Here is a 7,852-nt window from a genome sequence, read left to right as displayed (position 1 = left end):
AGAAAATGTTACATGTTTCTGCCATGCTGAGAGATTGTTAGATAAGCCCCCAAAGGGTTGAATATGCTCACTCTTACATCACCCAAGTGGAGAGGACAAGGGCAGATTTGTAGATGGGTCCTTTCTGACGATGTTACTGAGTAAATACAAAATGTGCTGCCCTAGCAGCTCATTTGTTATTTGCATGTTTGACTTCCAACTGGTGATGCTATAAGGACGTGAAGCCTGGCTGGAGGAAATAGGTCACCTGGATTGTGGGACCTAGTCCCATCTTCCTGTCTGTCCTAGAGTGAATACCCTCCCCCACTGACATGCTCTGGCTTCCATGATATTCTGTCTTACAACAGCCCAGAATCAAGATAGCCAAGGACTAGGGACTGAAGACCTGAAACCATGAGTGAGATTAATCTTTGCTCGTTCTAGCTGTTCTTGCCAATATTTTACTCTCTGATAAGCAACAGTAACTATGGTGGTGAGTTAACTGTCAACATGACAGAATTTAAAATCACCTGGGACACCCTCAGCATGTGTGTGTGTGTGTGTGTGTGTGTGTGTGTGTGTGTGTGTGGTATCTTGGTTGTGTTTCTTGAGGTAGGAAGACCTGCCCACTATGGGTGGTTCATTCCCTACTTGGGATCCTTGGCTATGTAAGTCAGGAAATGGAATTGAGCAGCTGCATGCAGGCAATTCTTTCACTGCTTCCTGATTGTGAATGCAGTGTGAGGAGCCACCTCAAGGCCCTGCCTCCTTGACCTCTCCACCATGATGGGCTATGCCCACAACTGTGAGCTACAATGAACCCTTTCTCTTTCAAATTGCTTTTGTCAAAGACTTTTATCAAGGCAACAGGAAAGGAGTTAAGACCCTAACTCACACAGTTAAGGTAACAGGTAGTCACTGACCTAATCCATACAAACATTAACAGTAGAAAAACACTGCTCTCTGGCACAGGAAGTTTGAGCTCTTGTCTCTGCTTATCAAACCCTTACTATACACTACCTAGATAAAACCACGGAGTTGTCCTCTGCGGACACTGGGGAGGATCTAGTGGCCAAAACCCATTTGACTATTGAAGAAGATCAATCTAAAGATTCCCCATGGGCTTCAGCTTGCTCTCTTCCTCTTCTATCATCCCCTAAGGTTGTACGAGGAGTTATCATCTGAAACCAGAAGGCAGTCAGATGACCACTCTGAGGCCATCCTACTTGTGGTGGATCTGGGCTCTACCTCTTGATAGCTATGAAATGTGACTCCATAGCTCTGATCTGACTTATGTTTGTCTGATTATAAAGAAATATACAAGGATGCATAATCTGAAAAAAAAAGAAAGAAAAAAGCAAAAAAGAAAAAGGTTTGGAGGCTGAACATCTAACCCTGGGTAGCTTCATCGCTTTGACCTCTGTTGAGGACCTAATGACAGTTGCTATCATAAGAGGAGCATGAGAAAAAGGGGATCCATCATGTCAGAGAGGAAGGAGAGAGCCATTCCTCAGCCAGGCTTGCTTCCTCACGGGAGAAGTAGCCACACTACCTACTTTTAGTCTAAAGGCATCACCTTTGAGGACCAATCACCTTTCATTCGGATCTTCTCAGAGGCTCAACTCCTCTCAGGTTGCCACACTGGGGACAAAGTTTCCAATGCAAGAACTCTTGGGTAATGAGCCGTACGCAACCCATAGCATTGTGCTTTCACGGCATTCAAATGCTTCCCGAAAGGTTAGGTGTGGGAAGTGTCATGATCTTAAGCTTTTTCTTGTATCATGTTGGTTTGCTATATGTGTGCCTGTGTGTGTGTGTGTGTGTGTGTGTGTGTGTGCGCGCCTGTGTGTGTGTTCCTGTGTGTGGTGTATGTGTGCCTGTGTGTGTGTGCGTGTGCCTGTATGTAATGTGTTTGTGCCTGTGTGTGGTGTGTGTATGCTTGTTTGTGCCTGTGTGTGTATGTNCTCTGTGTGTGTGCCTCTGTGTGTGTGTGTATGCTTATATTTGATGTGTATGTGCCTATATGTGGTATGTGTATGTACCTGTGTGTGGTGTGTGTGTGCCTGTTTGTGCCTGTGTGTGTGCCTGTGTTTGTTTCTGTGTAGTATGTGTGCCTGTGGGGTGTGTGTGTGTGTGTTCCTGCGTGTGGTGTGTGTGTGCCTATGTGTGTGTGAATGCCTGTGTGCAATGTGAGCATGTGGTGTGTGTGTGTGTGTGTGTGTGTGTATGTGTGTGTGTGTATGTGTGTGTGCCTATGTCTGGTGTGTATGTCTCTGTGTCTGTGTAGTGTGTGTGTCTGTGTAGTGTGTGTGCCTGTGGGGTGTGTGCCTGTGGGGTGTGTGCCTGTGGCCTGTGTGTGTGTGTGTGTGTGTGTGTGTGTGTGTGTGTGTGTAACTGTAAGCATGCCATGGCACCCCTGTAGAGGTTAGTTGCTTCTCTCTTCCCAGCATGTGGGCTCTGGGGCTCTATCTCAAGTCATCAAACTTGACAGCAAGTACCTTTACCCTCCGAGCCACCTCCCTGGCACCACTTGGAAATTTTGTAGGTGATTTATTATGGATGTCAATGTGTCTTCAACAGGAAAAGTATTTTGGGGTGCCTGCCACATGCCTAAGGCCTACTTAGCTAAGGGACAGCAGCCCAAACATAAAGATTTCCCTGTGGTCGTCTAGTCTTACTGAAAACATGAGAAAAACTCACTCACCTCCAGGAAGACAACGTCTATTCCTTTCTTTTGGACTTTTCTTTTTATTGGGAATGATTCTGTGAACAAATGGCAGAATGCAGAGCTGAGAACGACGAGTGCGCAGGAATCAGCCTGGAGAGCTGGGCCAGGAGACGTGTTGTGGAACTCGCTGGGCCGGTGTGGAGTTTCACGAGAGAGAGTGAGGACGGAAAGAATAAAGGCACCAGTAGAAGGTTGTGAGCTGGAAGAAAGCATTGCAGTGAGGCATTTGGGTGGCTTGCTTCTGGAGAGGGTGGGGCATGCGATGTAATTGGTGGTGCCCTTGATCCAGTGTCTGGCAGTCCCTTGAACACTGTGCTCTGAGAACGGGCTCTCATGGCACTCCAGTGTGGTTCAGGGCGATGAGCAAAGCTCCTCATGTCTGTCAATCTGGCCTTCAGTTAGCAGTGAACTCCTGGCAACTGGTCAGACTAAAGGAGAACTGTGCTGCTGAGAAATGATGGGGTGGATTGTCCCAGTGAGAAAACTATAGGGGAAAATACAGACAGCGTAATTGCGTGTGCCTTATTCAGGTATTCTCAGCCTTGGTTGCCAGAAATTCCACTTTTAAAGCTGTTTCAAAGAGAAAGGTTCACTTTGAGGGTATGATGCACTGAAGCCAGAGTAGGCCCACAGGAGCCCAGTGTGGTTGGCTCTCCCTAATGTAGAGGACAGACCTACACATCCCTACTGAGAGCAGAGCTGGGTCTCCTGGGCTGGCAGCCTGCCACATGGGCCCCTAGCCTCTGCGTGGATGGGTGTCGAGTGCATCCTGTGATAACCGGAGTCTGAGGGGTCAGCACACATCATCATGAGGCCCCAGTAAGGACTGGGATGGGTCAGAGAGCGTCAACGGAAGCAGTTGAGGACTGCAGAGAGGCACGTCTGATAACGCGTTTCTGAGTAGTTATATTTATCGTAACTACAGGGACAGGTTTGCCATAGTTCTCAATCAAACAATGTTCTATGATGACTTTAAGCTCTAGAATGAACAACAATTTTCAAAATAAAATTTGGAGGGTAGCAGTCAGGTCCTGGCAACACGGAAAGTCGGGGAGGGTCCTGTGACGGATGGAAACCACTGGTTTCAGGTGGTTGGGAAGTTATGATCCAGCACCATTCTTGAGAAGTTAGATAATAATCAGCAGACAGACAAAGATTGTAAACTCCCTTTTCTCCCACAACGCTTGTAAGTAAAAGATCCATCGAGTCTCTCCATCCGGACAGACGGCTACACAGCAGACATCTGCTAACAGTCCTCTGTGACATAGGTTCCAGACATGAACATGACCCCATTCTCCACAAACTGACAACAAACTGCCGGGAACTTGAAGCCACCCAGGCAAACAGCAAGTCATGTTTTATGTAAAGTAATTCTAAATATGGCCGTGCTTTTGTGTGTGTGTGTGTGTGTGTGTGTGTGTGGCCATGAACACACACATGAACACACATGTGTGTGTTCCTGTATATAGTACATGCACACGGTGTGGGGTGTGTATGGGGTTCAAAGACCCTAGGTATATAGATCCTCGGGTACCCCTCACCTCTTGTGGGGGAGGGATTACACATGCGTGTAGTATATGTACACCTGTGTCTGAGTACATGCTGAGACCTTAAGTGGACACAGCTTGTGCTCAGTTGCTCTCCACTGTCCAGGCTAAACCCAGAACATGCCAATCCTAGCTGGTCTAGCTAACTAGCTTGCTCTGGGTATCTCCTGGTTATGCCTCCCATGTCCTGGGATTACAGTGGCCATCAAACTTGCCTGCCTTTCATGTGGATTTTCAAGAACAAACTCTGGTCCTCATGTATGGATAGTAATCACGTTATCCACTGAGCCACCTCTCCATCCCACACCTTGTTATTGTTAATTTTTTTAAAGATATGGTCTCTAGGCTCGATTTCTGGCCAGGGAGCCCTAGCCACTTGCCACTCGCCTGCATGTTAGAAACATGCAATCGTATCGCCATGCCTGGCTTTTTTTCTATATAAGTTCTAGGAGCCAAATTCAGGTCCCATGCTTACAAGGCAAGCACTTCATCAACTGAGCTATCTCTGAGACCAACATATGCCTGTGTTCCTAAATGAATTCAGAAAAGGGAAACATTGATTCTGCTGGTAACGTCTAGAAAGGTCCGCGGGGGAACAGCGGGTAAGCTGCAGTCTCAGGGGTCGAGTGTCTGCTGCCACGGGAAAATCCATGGGCACGTGACTTACAGCAATACAAGTTTATTTCTTCATTTTGGAAGCTGGAAGTTCAATATCAATGTGCCAGTAGATTTGACATCTGGTAAATCGTGTTGCCTGGTTCACAGATGGCATATTCTCTGGTGTAAAGATCTTATGTCACTCTGAACATCTCCTATAAGAATGTTAAAACTCTGCTCACATGACCCAATTAGCTCTAAAGGCCAACCCCCCAAACCCATCGTCTTGGGGGCAAACATTTCAACATATGATTTTCTGGCACACAGACATTTGATCTAAGGGAGTAAAAGTGGTGACGTCATGCCAGGCGTGGTGGCGCATGCCTTGAATCCCAGCACTTGGGAGGCAGAGGCAGGCGGATTTCTGAGTTCCAGGACAGCCTGGTCTACAAAGTGAGTTCCAGGACAGCCAGGGCTATACAGAGAAACCCTGTCTCAAAAAACAAAAACAAAACAAAAAAAAGAAACAAAACAAAACAAACAAACAAACAAAAAGTGGTAATGTCTTAGCTGTTGGTCAAAACCCTTCCAATTTCTATGCCAGGAAGAGAAAAGGCACGCATGCAAATGTTTGAAAGTGTTTAGGTGGGGTATAAAGTAAGGTGTGTTCCTGTGTATGTGAGGGGAAGATGGAGACAGACAACCAAAAAGGAAGAAAAGCCAAGAAGTTCCCCACTGTGTTCACAGGGAATTCCCAACGTGCTCTGTGTATTCTTTCTCAGTAAGCCGCGTCTGCCCACCTCCGCTCTTACCTCCACTCTGGAGGACAGAAGTCTAACATCCAACCCATCACACCTCTGAAGATGGGAGGACCACACTAAACTCCTTCTATTGGAAGAGCCATTGAACGACCAGGCTGTCTCTACTTGGATACAAGTTAACATTCTTCTGCTATTATCACCAAAAGTTTTCTTTCTTCCGGTGGATTTTCCAAACTACATAAGAATGGAGCTCCTGTCTGCCAGTCAAAGCCTTGAGTGGCAGAGAGCCTTTCTTCATGAACGAACGAACTAGCTGTCTGGCAAAGGGAAGGCAGGGTAGAGGATTGTCCTCATCTTGAGGATGGATGAACATAGTCTGTATCTGGTTTACAGTGATTTCTGAAGCTCATCCAACGTCACTCTTAAAGACAGCAATGGGAGCCGGGCGCGGTGGCCACGCCTTTAATCCCAGCACTTGGGAGGCAGAGGCAGGCGGATTTCTGAGTTCGAGGCCAGCCTGGTCTACAAAGTGAGTTCCAGGACAGCCAGAGCTATACAGAGAAACCCTGTCTCGGAAAAACAAAAACAAAAAAACAGCAATGTTACAGAGCCACGGGCCAGGGCAAGACTCGTGCCCAGCCAACACAAAATGAACTCAATGGTATTTTTGTGGGTTTTTTGTTGTTGTTTGTTTCATATTTCTTTGTTTCAGACTTTATTTTTTGTCTTCTTGCTCTTTTAACTATTTGGCTTTTTGTTGTTTATTTGTTTGATCTTCAGTTTTTGTGATTTGAAAGGGCTGTTTTCTGCTTGATTTTGTTTCTTGGGGGTCTCCCCCCCCCCCAAGAAGAGAGACAGAGAACATAAAGTTGGGAGTATTGGAAGGTGAGGATGATCTGGGAGGATCTGGAGAAGGGGAAACATAATCAAAATATATTGTATGAAAATAATGCTTTAAAAAATACAGTAAGAAGCAACAGAGTGGCACAGCTGCTAAGAGAACTCGGCTGAGAGGAAGAAAGGAAAGGGGCTGACGAGCGGAAGCCTGCTCAGAAAAAAAGGAACACGATAGAGACAGGCTTCCTGGAAGCCTAGAGTGGGGAATTATAAATAGACAAGGCAAGATGATAAAAAACATGACCAGTGTGCAAGGAAGCTTGAAGTGGTCCCTTCCAGGAGGTAAATGTGAGAACGAAGAGAAAGTTCTGGTAAGTCTGCATGAGCAAGGATGAAGGTGCTCATGTGACCACTCACACATGCATGGACTGGAGGAGTCATGTACCCATCCCTTCACACATGAGGGAGTCGTGTGCCCATCCCTTCAGTAATCAGGAACGCTGCACACAGTATTCATTTTTTTCCTTATCTCAGGCCATGGTCAAGGGCAAAGAACATTATCAAAGCTAGACCAACTCTCTCAGAGCAGAATACCTAGACTGGCTTCCTGGTTGCATACCCCATAGCTGTTTCTTCATGCCCTGGTTTTAGCTGTCGACTTTACATAGACTAGAGTCACCTGAGAAGGGGGTCTTAACTGATAGATTAGCAAGATAAAATTAGTCTATCAGACAGAATTGGCCTATGGGAATATCTGGAGGGCATGTGTGGTCTTGATTGTCAGTTGACAGAGGAGGGCCCAGTCCACAACAGACAGGTGGTCTTGGAGTGTATACGAAAGCAAGAAGGCTAGAGAGATGGTGATATGGCTCAGTGGTTAAGAGCACTTGCTCTTGAAGAGGACCTGAGTTCAGTTCCCAGCACCAGTATGGTGGTTCACAATCATCTGTAATTCTAGTTCTGGGGAATCTGATGCCCTCTTCTGGCCTCCCTGGGGTACTAGGCAGACAAGTTATGCACTTACACACATAAAATAAAAATTAGATCAGAAAGAAGAGAAAATGAAAGCAGAGCATGAGCCATGGGTTCCTCCAGGCTTCCTGTTGTAGCCTCTGAGGGTGGGGAAGAGCTCCTCAGTCAGGTGGTTAATCCACATAGACTCACGCTGACATCCTTCAGTGACAGACAGTGCCCTGAAAGAGCAAATAAACCCTTGACTTCCTGAAGTGCCCTTGGTCAGAGGGTCTCCTCAGAGCAACAACAGTCGAACTAGAACACCTCCCGATCTTGTGTTCCAGATATTGAACAGCATTCTCTTCGTTCTCAAAGTAGGCCAGTCGTGTTCTCAACACAGATGTCTGAACCAGCTGTGGGGGTCCAACTCTTCCTCACCCATCATCTTT

The 7,852-nt window shown here is 46.6% G+C and overlaps 1 long non-coding RNA gene across 1 annotated transcript in view; it reads right to left on the bottom strand.

Annotated features, from left to right (window-relative positions):
* Positions 1 to 1,000: 1,000 nt before the first annotated feature.
* The window catches only part of LOC110329388, an 11,483-nt gene continuing 4,631 nt past the window's right edge, over positions 1,001 to 7,852 (bottom strand). The window contains exons 2-3 of the long non-coding RNA XR_002380921.1: positions 2,684 to 2,768; positions 1,001 to 1,160 (exon numbers count right to left, since the gene is read on the bottom strand). This is a non-coding gene — a long non-coding RNA (uncharacterized LOC110329388). The remainder of the gene's footprint in view (positions 1,161 to 2,683; positions 2,769 to 7,852) is intronic.

Source organism: Mus pahari, chromosome 12, assembly GCF_900095145.1.
Source record: "Mus pahari chromosome 12, PAHARI_EIJ_v1.1, whole genome shotgun sequence".
In the NCBI taxonomy this organism is placed as follows: domain Eukaryota; kingdom Metazoa; phylum Chordata; class Mammalia; order Rodentia; family Muridae; genus Mus; species Mus pahari.
The sequence above is the reverse complement of the archived record's forward strand: the minus strand, read 5'-3'. Positions and strand labels throughout refer to the sequence as shown.